The sequence below is a fragment of the Pristiophorus japonicus genome, unplaced genomic scaffold, assembly GCF_044704955.1.
Source record: "Pristiophorus japonicus isolate sPriJap1 unplaced genomic scaffold, sPriJap1.hap1 HAP1_SCAFFOLD_112, whole genome shotgun sequence".
NCBI classification, from domain to species: Eukaryota; Metazoa; Chordata; class Chondrichthyes; family Pristiophoridae; genus Pristiophorus; species Pristiophorus japonicus.
The window spans coordinates 1812101-1825047 of record NW_027250777.1 but is presented as its reverse complement, the minus strand read 5'-3'; the positions used below and the strand labels follow the sequence as shown (position 1 = coordinate 1825047).

Sequence of the window (12947 nt, the reverse complement as noted above, 5' to 3'; positions counted from 1 at the left end):
CAGTGTGGGACAGAAGTTGTTTAAAGTGAGCCAACAAATTCCCGATCAGCACAGAGGGAGCTCACTGGTCAGCTCCCCACTGTTGGGGCTGTTGTGCCAGAGGTTTCTGTAGTGTAGTGGTTATCACATTTGCTTTATACGTGAAAAGTACCCGGTTTGATTCTGGGTAGAAACATTATGTTTAAACTTGCAACAAGGGAACAATCGGAGGAGAGTTTAGTCTCCTGGAAAATGCTGCCTGACCTGCTGAGATTTCCAGCATTTGCTGTTTTGATTTGCTATTTATTCTCCTGGTAGAAAGGCTCCCTTATTCCTGAATTGCTCTTTATTTAACCAATAAATAGATAACTTTCAGTGAGAGAAAACGGATCCACCGGGGACCTTTCGTGTGTCAGGCCAACGTGATATCCGCCACACTGCAGCCCATCAAAGGGCGAGAAACCACTGAATATAAAGGATGAGCTCACAAATAACAGGGGCAGTGCAGTCTGGTCAACGTCAAACCCTCCTTTCTTATTCAGCAGAGGCATGAACGAGACTCAGACGCCACAAAGTTTAATTAAAGACACAAATACAAGTAACACTTCCAAATCTTTTCACTGTAAAATTCTTTCACTTTATTTCAAATCCTACTGCGTTGAATCAGAAAATGATCACCATGGGATTTTATCTTCGCTGCTGATTCTAATCTCTCTGCACGGAAGGAATAACCGGTGCTGTTAAATTTGACAAAAGTTGCCACAGATTCCTGGTGACATCGGCAATACAGTGTGTAAAATGGGTTAACATGCTGAAGAACAGAAGAACAAAACAAATAGGAGCAGGAGTCGATCATACGCCCCTCGAGCCTGCTCTGCCATTTAATACGATCATGGCCGATGTGATCATGGACTCAGGTCTACTTCCCTGCCCGCTCCGCAAAGCACAGGACAAATGATTGAAGTATCGACTGTCCCTCAGTTAGCATTTCTTTCATTGTGCAAAAGAAGGTGACGTATTAATTAATGATGCTTTTCCATGAACGCAACACAAAAGTTGAAGAAAAAAACATACGGTGACTGGCAGGTGAGCGTTGCTTCTGACACCCGGTGGGAATGGGCGGGGATTTTAAAGCCCCTTGTGTTGTGAAAGCTTCATATAGAGGAACATCTCACAATCAGTGCGTCGGCCTCGTGGCACAACGGCAGCGCGTCTGACTCCAGATCAGAAGGTTGCGTGTTCAAATCACGTCGGGGTCACTGTTCTTTCAGAATTAATATTTTCTTTGCTGTTTGGCAATAACCAGACCCTTGTTCCAAGGTCTGTCTCATTGTTTCCCCGGTGTCAGGCAGAGATACGCCTGCTGCCCTCATTTAATTCATGTGCCAGTACACAAAAGTTCAAAATCAACTTGCAGGTGGCCACACACACCACCGAGCGGTCTCAGGTGCTGTGATTAGATCGCAGTTTTCTCTGGAGGTGTGGGTTTGAATCCAACTTCTGACATTTCTTGTTTTTAATCATAAAGCGAAAGTCATTGTTTGACACCACGACCAACTCCTTAAAACTGGGATTCAGCAGTTCACCTGCTCGCTTAACATTCCCGTCTGACCTGGTGCTGAAAGTGGAGATGTTTCCACAGTGTCGCGGTTGACACGTTCGCCTCTCATGCGAAAGCTCACCAGGCGGGAATATTTTCTGTAGCTTTCTCCTCATGCATGCTCAGGGGCGAGTTTGTTCTCCTGTGAAAAGTTCATAAGATGATAAGCATGTAAGTATTAGGGGCCGGAATAGGCCATTCGTCCCCTCGAGCCTGGTCCACCATTCAAGAAGATCCTGGCAGTTCCTCGACAGCAAGTTTAAACATCTGGGGCGGAGCCAACAGGCGACTGTCTGCAATCAGTGAAAGAACGGTATGTTTGGCAGAAGCCTGGCGAGCTCAGTCAGTGAAATATAAGACTTTTAATCTCAGGGTCGTGGTTTCGACACCAACATTGGACATTTACATTTTTCATAGAATTATAGAATGATAGAAGTTTGCAGCACATAAGGAGGGCATTTTGGCCCATCACTTCCACCCCGGCCAACAAGAGGCAATCCAGCTTCATCCCACTTTCCAGCTCTGGGTCCATAACCCTGCAGGTTACGGCACTTCAGGTGCACATCCAAATACTTTTTACATGTGGTATCTGCCTCCGCCATTCTTTCAGGCAGCGAGTTCCTGACCGTCACAAACCTCTGCATGAAGAATTTTACCTTCAAATCCTCTTTAAACCTTCTACCAATTACTTTAAATATATGCCCCCTGTTTGTTGACCCCTCTGCTATCCACTATATCGAGGCCCCTCATAATTTTATACATCTCAATGTTGTCTCCCCTCAGCCTCCTCTGTTCCAATGAAAACAAACCCAGCCGATCCAAACTGTCCTCATAGCTAAAATTCTCCACGCCTGGCAACATCCTGGTAAATCTCCTCTGTACCCTCTCGTACAATCACATAATTCCTGTAATACAGTGACCAGAACTTCATGCAATACTCCAGCTGTGGCCGAACCAGTGTTTTATACATTTCAAGCATAACCAACCTGCTCTTCTATCCCATGCCTCAGCCAATAAAGGTAAGCATTCCGTGCGCCTTCTTACCCACCTTATCCAACTGGCCTGCTACCTTCAGGAATCTGTGGACATGCACTCCAAGGTCCCTTTGTTCTTCCACACTTCTCAATGTCGAACCATGTAATGTGTGTTTCTTTCCTTGTTTTCCCTCCCCAAATGCACAGCCTCACACTTCTCTGGATTAAATTAGTATCACCTGAAAACGTTTTAATCATACCTCCTATATTTAAGTTTAGATCATTGATGTTGCCACTAAAAGACAGGGACCTAGCACTGAGCCCTGTGGAACCCCACTGGAAACATCCTTCCAGTCCCAAACACTCCCTTCAAACATTACCCTTTGCTTCCTGCCTCTGAGCCAATTTTGCATCCAACTTGCCACTTTGCCCTGGATCCCATGGGCTTTTACTTTCGTGACCAGTCTTCCATGTGGGAACTTGGCGAAAGCTTTGCTAAAATCCTTATACACTACATCAAACGCACTGCCCTCATCGATCCTGTTGGTTACCTCCTCAAAAAATTCATCAAGTGAGTCAGACAAGACCTTGCCTGAACAAACTCATGCTGACGATCCGTGATTAACCCATGTCTTTCTAAATGCAGAAATTAAATCATTGATAAATTTTATCCTGCTTTCACGGGAAAGCACAATTAATTAACTGATGATCTTTGTTGTGTATGTATAAAATAAGTATACATCCTGTACACTCAATGTACAGTTACATAAGACCACTGGATGTATCTTCACACTATACACACACTATGCTTGTACCACCAGAGGGTGCAACTGGTGGAGACCTCGGGGTCACCTGTACACAACAGGTAACCAGGTATAAAAGGGAGATCACAGTACTGTACCCTCACTCAGGAGCTGCAATAAGTGGACGAAGGTCACCACAGTTCAAGTACAATACCTTACCTCGTGGAGTCATTACTAGAGTGCTTACAAACACAATAACTGGTGACGAGAATACGAATGTCCATGTGACAATGGCTAACCTTGGCACGCTTGAACAATTCGCCGATGGGGAAGATTGGGAGGCCTTTGTGGAAAGGCTCGAACACTTCTTTATTGCGAACGAAGTGGGGGGAGACGACCCGACATCGCTGGCTGATAAGTGCTGAGCTATCCTGCTCAGCAGTTGTGGGCCCACCGTCTATGGCCTTGTCAGGGACCTGCTAGTCCCAGAGAAGACAATAACATATGTGGAGCTCGTAACGTTGATACAGGAACAGCTCAAACCGATAGAGAGCATCCTCACAGCCAGACACCTGTTCTCTCCCCACCGGTGGATCCGAAGGCCAGGAAATCGCAAAATATGCTGCAGACCTGAGACGATTGGCTGCACCATGTGATTTTAGCGATCACCTCACCGAAGTACAAAGGGACATCTTTTTTACTGGAATCGGTCACGAGGGCCTTCTCCACAGACTGCGCTCTGCGGACAACACGGTCACCCTGCAGAAGGCAATTAACGTGAGCCAGGCGTTCATGATCTCGGCCTGCGATTCCAAGTGGATGTCTCACCCCCAGGACTCTAACCCAGCAAGTACTGTGAACCGAAAGTTGCCTTTTAGAGGCAGGGCTGCTGCTAGCAGTCTCACTCAGGGAAGAGAGAACAGAACACCGAGTCCCACAATCCTGAGTCCGCCACATGGGGCCAACCGGCCAACCCCATGCTGGCGCTGTGGAGGAAATCACAGGGCCCACCAGTGCCACTATAAAGACTATACTTGCAAAGGCTGTAACATGAAGGGCCACCTCCAGCGAATATGCAAGAGAAATCGTACTCACCGAGTCGATGAAGAGTTGGCCGATCATCCGGACTCCAGCGACGATGAGGTGTACGGAGTGTTTACCTGCACCACGGAGAGTTCCCCGTTGAAAATGGAAGTTAAAATCAATGATGTTCCAGTCACGATGGAGGTGGACATAGGGGCGAGCCAGTCACTGATGAATCAGGCGGCCTTTGAGAAACTCTGGGACAATGCAATCGAACGACCTAAAATGATCCCGATCGAAGTGAAACTGCTCACCGACACAAACGATACATCCCAGTCGTTGGCAGCGTGGATGTCCAGGTGTCCCATGGCGGCGAGATGCACAGGTTACCTTTGTGGATCATTGCTGGTGATGGTCCAAAGCTATTAGGAAGAAGGTGGATGAAAAAGATCAATTGGAGCATGGAAAAGCTCCAACCTCCAGCGATCGACATCCCTCATGACCCCGAAGTTGGATCCAGCACAACACCTGAAAAACCAACCGCCCAACTCGACTGTGAGGCGACGACACAGACCGCTCAACCCAACGGCGAGATGATCCAGCCCAAACGACTCGACCTCACCTTCCAGGGTCCAGTGGCAGGACTCCAGAGGAAGAAAATTCACGCAGAAAATAACTTCCCGGCTTCCGTGGCAGAACCTGGGGAGAAAAGGATCACCACAGCCTACCTCATGGAGAGAAAGAAGATTGCGTCCGAACCACGAGGTGAAGGGCCTGAAGTCAAGATGGCGGCAGCCAGACCACAAGGGAGCAACACGTGATGCCGAGCGGCTAACAGGATTGGGGTAAAGATTGCAAGACCCTCTTAAAGGAGACCGGCAACCCATCACAATTAAAGGGACAGTTCCACTCTTTATACAGCGATGATGGTGATGCATATGTAAAAGATGTAACTGACAATTTCTAGTTTGTAAATGTAACTAATCATGATAAGTCAGGCGATTGCGGTCAGAACCAAAGTATTGTGAGAGTCAACGAAGTGATGACGTGCGATGCTGGGATTTACAAGCATGCCGACAAAACCAAGGGCAACCTCCCGTCAGCACCCAGGTCCAGCGATCATGTAGCCTGCCCCTCCGGGACCAATGTGATACCCCAGGGAGTGTGGCCACACACAGAGGGAGCATACCAGCTGCAGGGCCAGTGATCAGCGGACGGCAAAGGCACCATGACCAGTACCCTGCCCACGATCGGCTCTAACTCTCTGGCCACCAGGGCCAGTACTGGGAGCGAACGGATTGCACCCTCCTGCCCTCCCAACGGGACCTGGGATGACCAGGCTCCCACTATCGCTGAAGAGCAGCAGGGAGACACTGCAGCCTTCAAAGGAGGACAGGGAGGCCACACACTCCTGTGGCTCTGCCCATCACGAGGCAACGGCAAAGGCTCTGAGACTCAGCCAGGTGAGCGATCTGAGCCCACCCAGCTGGCAGGGGACACAGCTCCGTAATCAGACAACCTGGACACAGTCTGGTTACTCTGGAACTAGTGTCCTCACCCACCTGCACCTACACAACCCAGGGGCAAGGCTGTGATACCACGTATGTACCTTACCTGTAAAATGTACTTGTTCCACTACTGTAGAACCCAAACAGTGATGCAACTAATCCGATGTTTTTTTGTTCTTTCTGTCTGTACAGGTCTGCACTTGCAGGTGTTGAGCCACACACATGGTCTATGTGTGGGGGGGGCTGAATGGATGTATGTAGCCATGGACACACATGGATCACACCCAGAACCCACTCAACCGCCACTGCAACCTCCAACCATCCACTGCTGAACATTTCCCAATGTCGTGGCAATAAGGACTTGGGATCCACAGGGAGAGAACCAAGCCAAAGCATAGACAAGGTGCAAGAGCTTTGGGTCTCGGGCCAGAGCACACAATGCAAAGGCCAGTGGCAGAAGACTAAGGGGAGAGTGATGTTGTGTATATATAATATAAGTCAACTCCCTGTACACTCAATGTACAGTTACATAAGACTACTGGATGTACCTTCACACTGTATACACTATGCCTGTACCATCAGAGAGTGCAACTGGTGGAGACCTAGGGGTCACCTGTACACGACAGGTAACCAGTTATAAAACGGAGCTCACCATACTGTACCCTCACTCAGGAACTACAATAAATGGACTAAGGTCACCACAGTTCAAGTACAATACCTTGCCTCATGGAGTCATTACTTGAGTGCTTACAGACACAATAGAAAGAGATTGAACATTAAATGGTAGGACATTGAGAATTGTAGATGAACAAAGCGACCTGGGAGTGCATGTCCACAGATCCCTTAAGGTAGCAGGCAAGGTGGATTAGCTGGTTAAGAAGACATACAGAATGCTGGCCTTTTTTAGCCGAGGCCTAGAATAAGAGAGCAGGTGGATTATGCTTGAATATAAAACACTGATTAGGCCACAGCTGGAGTACTGCGTGCAGTTCTCGTCACCACTTTACAGGAAGAAGACTGTGATAGCACTGGAGACTTACAGAGGATATTTCGAGGATGTTATCGGGAGTGGAGAATCTTAGCTATGAGGACAGATTGGATAGGCTGGAGTTGTTTTTCTTGGAACAAAGTGGGCTGAGGGGAGGCATCATTGAAGTGTATACAATTATGAGGGGCCTTGATATAATGGATAGAATGGGCCCATTTCACTTAGCAGAGAGGTCAACAACCATGGGGCATAAATTTTAAGTCATTGGTAGAAAGTGTAGGGGGGATTTGAGGGAAAATTCCTTCACGCAGAGTGTTGTGTGGGTCTGGAACTCACTGCCTGAAAGGGTGGGAGAGGCAGAAACGCTCACCACATTTAAAAAGTGCTTGGATGTGCACCTGAAGTGCCGTAACCTGCAGGGTTATGGACCGAGAGCTGGAAAGTGGGATTAGGCTGGAGAGCCTGTTATTGGCCGGCACGGTCACGATGGGCCGAAATGGCCTCCTTCCGTGCTGTAAACTTCTGAGTAAATAATTCTATGAAAAATAATCACCAAACGTGGGGTTCGCACCTCTGACCCTGAGATTTAGAATCTCATGATCTACTGACTGAGTTAGCTGGGCTTCTGCAAAATGCACCTTTTTGTCGTTGATTACAGCCAGGTGCCTGTTGGCTCCGCCCCAGATGTTTAAACTTGCTGTCGAGGAACTGCCAGGATCTTCTTGAATGGTGGACCAGGCTCGAGGGGACGAATGGCGTACTCCGGCCCCTAATCCTTACATGCTTATGATCTTACGACATTGAATCTGAAAATGATCACCGTGGGATTTTATCTTCACGACTGTTTCTATTTTCTGTGCATGGTCGGATTAACCGATGCTGTTAAATTTGACAAAAGTTCCCCAGATTCCCGGTGTCATCAGCAATGAAGATTTTGAAACAATCCCCGACAAAAATTGTGTAAAATGGGATCTGGTTTAACAGTTAACATGCAAAACACAGAAGAAATGATTGAAGTGTCGACTGTCCCTCAGTCAGCATTTCTTTCATTGTGCAAAACATGAAATTGGGTTAAGTAATGATGCTTTCCCGTGAAATAAAAACAAAAGTTCAACAAAAAAACGGACGGTGACTGGCAAGTGAGCGCTGCTTCTGACTCCGAGTGGGAATGGGCAGGGATTTTAAAGTCCTTATTTTAAGGAGCGTTCATATCGATAAACATCTCATATTCGTCGTGTACAGCCAGTGGTGCAACGGTAACACATCTCACTCGAGATGAGGACACTGCTATCGAAATCATGTCAGGGTTCCTGACCTTTGGGATAATTCCGGAATCAATATTTTCTTTACTGTGTCTTAATAACCAGACCCTTGCTCCAAGGTCTGTCTCACTGTTTCCCCGGTGTCAGGCAGAGATACGCCTGCTGCCCTCATTTATTTCATGTCACAGGACACAAAAGTTCAAAATCAACCTGCAGTGGGGCCAGATACAGCAGCACCGAGTCAGGATGGCTGAGCAGTCGAAGATGCTGTGTTTGGATTGCAATTGCATGTGGAGGAGTGGGTTCAAATGCAATGTCTGACACATTCTGCTTTCAATCATAAAGCGAAACTCATTGTTTGACACCTCGACCAACTCTTTAAAAGTGGCATTCTGCAGTTCACCTGCTCGCTTAACATTTCCGTCTGACCGGGTGCTAAAAGTGGAGATGTTTCTGCAGTGTAGCGGTTAACACGTTCGCCTCACACGCGAAAGCTCACCGGGCGGGAATATTTTCTGTAGCTTTCTCCTCATGCATGCTCAGGGGCAAGTTTGTTTTCCTGTGAAAAATCATGAGATGATAAACATGTCAGGATTCAGAGCCCGAGTCGGCCATTTGGCCCCTCGAGCCTGGTCCACCATTCAAGAAGATCCTGGCAGTTCCTCGACAGCAAGTTTAAACATCTGGGGCGGAGCCAACAGGCGCCTGGCTGCAATCAGCGACAAAAACCCGCATTTGGCAGAAGCCCCGCTCGATCAATTGGGAGAGCATGAAACTATTAATCTTAGGGTCACTGGTTCGAGCCCCACGTTGGGGCTTTTTGTTCAAGGTTATCCTGCATTCAACGGATCATTAATTAACCGATGATCTTCATTTGCATAATTAAAGAAATGCTAACTGAATGAGAGTCAATAATTTAATAATTTGGGACAAACAAGTGAAAGACACCTGGTGCTGGTGGGCAATTTTGTTGCCTTTGTCATTGATGCTTGATCTACAAGTCTAGTTTTCAAATCGTGTGCTCAACCGTCAGTTACCTGTTACAAATCAGCGAGGAGAAACTAGTTTGTTGCTGCATTTACCTGCACAATGTGTGCTGAGATTATCTGTGCAATATGCAGGATGAATAAAAGCAACACTTTTTGAAATGCAGGCACTGCATGTTTTGCACTCAACAAAACGTTGCATTTTCTTTTCATTGCAAGCATTTTACATTAATGCATTGCAATGCCAACGCACTTTTTACCTGGCAAGACTGAATGCTGTGATAAACAGTGTGAAACAGAAACAGCTACTTGAGAACCCATAGCCTCGACGGTATCTGTGTGAATTGCGCTGCATCGATAATTAGCAGAGCGCAAAGTGGGGAAACTGACGGTGTGGATGAGAAAAGGCCGAGCCAAAGTGTAATGTTGGAGATGATCTTGTTTTTGAGAAATGTTTCAAAGAATTTGGCATCGTTGGTTCCATGGTGTAATGGTGAGCACTCTGGACATGAATCTAGCGATCTGAGTTTAAATCTCGGTGGAAACTGAATGCTTGCTGTCGCAGCTGCTAAAAATTTGGGACAAACAAGTGAGAGACACCTGGTGCTGGTGGGCAGTTTTGTTGCCTTTGTCATTGATGCTTGATCTACAATGCACAGTCCCGCATTGCTGAACTCTTTGCTTCAGTACGCAGTCTGAAGTTTGGATTAAGTAACAGGAAGATTGAAGTTTGGATGGTAAAGAGACTGTGAGACAATGTGGTGCCTTCAGCCAGTGAGATGAGTAACTTGTCATTGTCTGGATGTTAAATATTTGAGTACCTTGTTATGGTGGGAATAATGAAAACTCAGGACTAAACGATTTGATAATGTCTGTGTGTTCAGTATTTGAGTGTCACCTTGTTACTATTTAATGACATCTGTAGGTTAAACAAGCAATATTAAGTCTGTCTGTTAAACGATTCAGAAAGCAGTTAGTCAGGATTGTCTAAATGCAAAGAATAAGAGTTCAAAGGCTTTTTCAGTGTAAAGATGAGACTTTTATGGACTGTAAAGACATAGACAGCAGAGACACTGGACATTCGGAAGGTGTGTGTCTCAAGCAGCCACGGAAATCGAAGCAAGCTGCCTTTGTGAAGTGTTCTCAGTAACTTTCATACTTGGTTTGTTTAGTATGAATGTTTAAATAAAAGACCCAATCCTGCCTTTACTTCAACGGAGTGTGTGCGGGTAATTCGATATTAAAAGCAACGAAGCGAAAAGAGCAAGACAGCTGTTTGCAAAATTTTGGTGACCCCGACGTGATTGTCAAAAGTTCGTTGGCTTATTCGAAGTCCCCGACGTGCAGCAGAAAGTTGGCTGAGTTGTTGGAAGAAGTGTTTCCCACACATCAGTTCGAGAGGTGAGCATTCTCTTAGTTGTCGTGATTAAAGGGATCTTCAGTTAGTAATGGGAGGCTCTGGGGATATTCCAGTTGAGCAGCATTCATTTCTTAATGAGTAGATTGAGTCGAAAGGGGGAACTTATGGGATAAGACAGGAAACAATGACAGGAGGATGGAGAGAGACACGGCAGTCCTTAGTGGAGGGTGTCCAGTTGAAAAAGATTATAGTGTTTGTGTTAAAAAGTGATAAAAAGAGAAAAGCGTGAGGGTTGCAGTGTCTCATGCTGGGGATTCAAACGTTAGGAGAAGAGGCTGAGGCTCGAGATAGGGAAGTCTCAGAACTCAGAGAGCAGCTAACAGCAGTGAGTAAAGAAGTCGAGAATTGGTGATTTCAGGCACTCAATCAAGATCTAGAGAAAGGAATATCTAAGCTGCAGCAGTTGGTGGTATTCGGTTGCCAACGGAGACAGCAATTGATAAAGCCGGGTGGTATTCGGAGGATTCCCCGGGTCTGAGAGTTGAAAAGGGGATTAAGGGACAGGGAGAATGCCCACCGTTCCCATCCACAGCTCCTTTGCCTTCTCTTACTTCGGAGCCTCGAACCCGTGTGGTTCATGTGGCAACGTTAGGTACGGAGGCGGAGCAGTTAAATGCTTCTTCGGTTACTCAGAAGCTTAACACCCCACAACATTACACACGACCTTCCGGTAATGTGGAGAGTGGCGGAAGCACGCTCGAGCGGACAAGGCCAGAGCAGGATCATGATTCCTCTACTCCCTGTGGAGCTCGTGAAGGGAACACGACCTTAAGTGGTTTTAGGGTTTCCTGGTATGAGCGAGGAGGGGTACAGTTACAGGACATGAGAGCTGTCCTTAGAGAAGCCAGGATTTCAGAGCAGACTGTAACCTGAACACAACACCTTGGACCGCTCGGCCATCCTGACTATTTAGTGCTAGATGTGGCCACCTGCAGGTTGATTTTGAACTTTTGTGTCCTGTCACATGAAATAGATGAGTGCAGCAGGCGTATCTCTGCCTGACACCGGGGAAACAGTGAGACAGACCTTGGAGCAAGGGTCTCGTATTTGCCAAACAGCAAAGAATATATTAATTCTCGAAGAACAATATCCAAGAATACAGTGACACCAACATGATTTGAACACACAACCTTCTGATCTGGAGTCAGACGCACGATTGCACCACGAGCTCGACGCAGCGAGTCTCAGATGTTCGTCTATTTGAAGGTTTCAAAATACAAGAGGCTTTAAAATCCCCACCCATTCCCACCAGGTGTCAGAAGCAGCGCTCACCTGCCAGTCACTGTGTGTTTTTTTCTTAAACTTTTGTGTTGCTTTCACGGGAAAGCATCATTAATTAACCCCTCACCTTCTTTTGCACAATGAAAGAAATGCTAACTGAGGGACAGTCGATACTTCAATCATTTGTCCTGTGCTTTGGGGAGCGGGCAGGGAAGTGGACCTGAGTCCATGATCGCATCGACCATGATCGTATTAAATGGTGGAGCAGGCTCGAGGGGCGTATGGCCAACTCCTGCTCCTATTTCTTATGTTCTTATGTTCTTCTGCATGTTAACCCATTTTACACATTGTATTTTAGGAGTCTGGTTCAAAATCTTCATTGCCGATGACACCAGGAATCTGGGGCAACTTTTGTCAAATTTAACAGCACCGGTTATTCCTTCCGTGCACAGAAAATAGAATCAGTAGTGAAGGTAAAATCCCATGGTGCTCATTTTCAGATTCAATGCAGCAGGATTTCAAATAAAGTGAAAGAATTTTACAATGCAAAGATTTGCAAGTGTTACTTGTATTTGTGTCTTTAATTAAACTTTGTGGCGTCTGACTCCCCTTCATGCCTCTGCTGAATAAGAAAGGAAGGTCTGACGTTGACCAGACTGCACTGCCCCTGATATTTGTGAGCTCATCCTTTATATTCAGTGGTTTCTCGCCCTTTGATGGGCTGCAGTGTGGCGGATATCACGTTGGCCTCACACACGAAAGGTCCCCGGTGGATCCGTTATCTATTTATTGAAGTGAAAAGGAGCAATGAAGGAATAAGGAAGCCCTTTTGCCAGGATAATAAATAGCAAATAAAAACAGCAAATGCTGGAAATCTCAGCAGGTCAGGAAGCATTTGCCAGGAGACTAAACTCGCTTCTGATTGTTCCTCCATAGCAAATTTAAACATAATGTTCCTGCCCGGGATTGAACTGGCCACTTTTTGCATGTAAAACAAACATGAAAACCACAACACTACAGAAACCTCTGGCAAAGCTGGCACAACAAAGGGGAGCTGACCAGTGAGCTCCCTCTGTGCTGATCAGTAATTTAACCAGGGACCTGTCACATGTAAAGAAAACATGATAACCACTGCACTGCACAAACCTCTGGCACAGCAGCCCCAACAAAGGGGTGCTGACCAGTGAGCTCCCTCTGTGTTCTCTCACCTTAAACAACTTCTGTCCCACACTGTTCACTTCCA

The 12947-nt window shown here is 46.5% G+C and overlaps 1 non-coding gene across 1 annotated transcript; it reads left to right on the top strand.

The window, feature by feature from the left end:
- Positions 1-1166: 1166 nt before the first annotated feature.
- On the top strand, positions 1167-1238 carry trnaw-cca (transfer RNA tryptophan (anticodon CCA)). The gene has a single exon. It is a non-coding gene; the product is annotated as a tRNA-Trp (tRNA).
- Positions 1239-12947: the final 11709 nt, after the last annotated feature.